At 36.2% G+C, this 2988-nt stretch overlaps 1 protein-coding gene across 3 annotated transcripts in view; it reads left to right on the top strand.

Annotated features, from left to right (window-relative positions):
• Positions 1–2988, top strand: part of LOC108690897 (acid sphingomyelinase-like phosphodiesterase 3b) — a 43679-nt gene that overhangs the window by 21064 nt on the left and 19627 nt on the right. The gene's annotated exons all lie outside the window — the stretch shown is intronic.

Here is a 2988-nt window from a genome sequence, read left to right as displayed (position 1 = left end):
TATATATATATATATATATATAAGTTTATCCTGCATTTCTCGAACGAAACTTCGTTTGCCGAGTTATCGAATGGAATAAATCTTCTCGTGAAATCTCTCGACTCATAATAATAAAAATTAAAATAAAAATTCTAACCGTTTTTACGGATCATAATATATGCATTGACGAGCTATTTATCCAAAACGCGCTCGCGCGCGACATAATAGTATTTATGCACTCGTTATTTTCACTCGTGGAAGTAGGTATCGCGTTAACACATTACGCGGAATTCTTATGGCGACTCGACATAGCCATTTGTGCGATGTGACATGCGATTACAAGTAATTACACCTCGCGCGTGTCATGAATATTTACGAGCGCAGTTTTTAAAGTTTCGTGTTTAGTTTAGTGAGCCGCGCCAACTATACATATCGAGAAAAATGATTTCTCGTTTAGCTTGATGTTGAATGAGTTTTCAAAATGTGGTGCACGTGATACAAAAAATATATTACAGCCAAAATGATGTCTCAATTAAAATTATTTATATTCGTTTGCATCAACGTAGATTTTAATTTCTGATTAACTTATTCTTTATCTTTTTCTACTTTTTCAAACTTTTTCAAACTAGAAAAAGATGGAGAATAAGTTGAATCGAGATTAAAGTTCATTTACGTTGGTGAAAACAAGCATTAAAAATAGATGCGTATTATTCTCCATCATATTTAAAAACGATGAATCTTTTATATCGACTTTACATGCCCTTTACATGTTATTTCTTTTTACTCTGCTGAAAATACTCATAAAATTGATTCTACTTTTATTGAAATGATTGTCTTCTATTGAGACGTCTCATGTCCTCGATTCTTAAATTAAGAAATACTATTGTTTCGAGACAGCAAAATTATTAATGCATGCATAAATAGGTGAAAATTGTTACAACTATTTTAATTGTGTGAAATAAATTATGAAGTCTTATCAAATTAATTTCTGCTCATTTTAATTTATTAAGCTTTTTCGGTAAAAACTTTTAGAGTTGAAAAACATTGAGACAGTAACACGAACCACTTCTAATTTAATCTATTCTAATTAGAGACAGAGAATAGACTATGTCATAGACATCTGGGCGCTTAATTTTATCGTCATTTGCAAGAATTGTCGCAAAGAGACAATCCTCTCGAGCGAGTTAATCAATTCCGTCGGGGGAACACAATCGATCCCTCGGGTAACAACTAGAATCATCAGTGCAATTACTTCTGCGCAATTACGTTCCTCCTAATGCCGCGATATCGTATCGACGTTTTGACACTCCGTGTCCCTGAAAATTATTCATGCCACGACGCAGTGGTTAGTGTCACTTATATGGCAGACAGGACCACCGTGCGTATCGACACGCCGCGCCGCGTCGCACCGACCATTATTTTGCATTAAGTTGTTAGCGCCCGGGTGCACATGCGGTCCGAAACGAACAAGAAAATCGCGTGTCCCATCGTAAACTTCCGCCCATGGCTGTACAAAGAGCCGTCCATGATAGACCGATTGCCCGTAATGGTTCGCTTCGTCCTCGTAATTCTGCTTGTCGTTCCTGTCGTGCGCTAGTCGCAAATTGAAATTCACGGTGGCCGCCGGGCCAAATGTGCCCGCCCTCCACTCATCCGCTTTTCAGCGCTTCCAGGCTCGGTGCAATACGTTAAGCAAGATAAGCGTGAATGGGCGCAGCCAAAATATCTACAGCAATTTCTATGAAATGACGAGATGGAAAAACTCAGTATATAAAATCTGGCGTTAAAAATATTACGAAAAATTGACGATTGCGAATTTGTAAATAAAACATTTTTAGCCGCGCGAAATAAAGTCTCGGATGAAATATATATATGAAAATATATATATGAAATATATATATGAAAATAATAACGTTACGGCGAAAGAGATGAGAGTATTAATTTGCGAAAAGGAGCTGCACGTGTACGGAAGAATGGTTAGGTTTTTTACTAAAGTATTTAAAATCTTTTAACTACAAGTTTAAAAATAACTTTGTTAGACTAAAATAATTATGTAGAAACTGATTGTTCAGAACGTCAAAATTTTCAAATCATGCTTGAAATTACTAAAATTGTTTTAATAATTCGATAAAATTATTTTCACATCTGCATTTATAGCTAAATTTTTAGATAAAACTTGAATAAAACTATTCTTTCCATGTATATTCAATCAAAATATTAATTAATTCACGTAGTTCTAATGTCAGAGATATTACATTGTTGCGAGTAATAGAAACCGTAATACTCGTAATGAGTATTCAGCCATATGGGAAATATTCATGCAAGATGTTTGAGTAACATGTCGCGTTACTGTTCGCGAGGCAATTGTCGTCGAATTAAATCCGAAATTAGCGCTTGTTTATCTGTATAGCGCTTGCCGCAGTGTCATTTATCTTGAATATTTACGTTTCGCTGAGAACGAACATGACGCGTACTGCATTAATTATACGCAGCGGTTCGTCACATATTTTTCCTATAATAATGGATTTCATACATCCGACGTAAACGGAATTTGATTTCGAGTCCGATTCTGTCAATTTTACGAGAGTTCCGAACACTGTGTGCGGTATATAACAACTTGATAGTTTGATTTGTAACAAGAGAAGCATGCGGGAGTAGCCTGTTTTTTTGCGCAAAATGTCAAAAGCCAACAAATTTGTTGATATTGGTCCGCAACGCTCTTTGCGACGTCAAATATATAGATCAACAAATCTTTTTCTATTGGTCGAATCTAAAAGTGTACTGCACTGATTGAAATTATTGAGCGCTAGAGTAAATAAAGCTCCGAATGGCATTGCCGCGATTGCGAATTTTCGCGGGACGTGGAATTGATTTTCTCCACCCCTATATATGTCTTGGAAATAGAAGTTGGAGAAAAATCCGGATCAGATCTAAATTCGGTGCGTTCACGGATGATGGGGCGTGCAAAATTATCCGTGGCCGTACTATCCGACATTAATGGTCGACCTA

This window comes from Atta colombica, unplaced genomic scaffold (assembly GCF_001594045.1).
Source record: "Atta colombica isolate Treedump-2 unplaced genomic scaffold, Acol1.0 scaffold38, whole genome shotgun sequence".
Taxonomy (NCBI): domain Eukaryota; kingdom Metazoa; phylum Arthropoda; class Insecta; order Hymenoptera; family Formicidae; genus Atta; species Atta colombica.
Note: the sequence above shows the minus strand (reverse complement) of the source record. Positions and strands in the feature narration are given on the sequence as shown.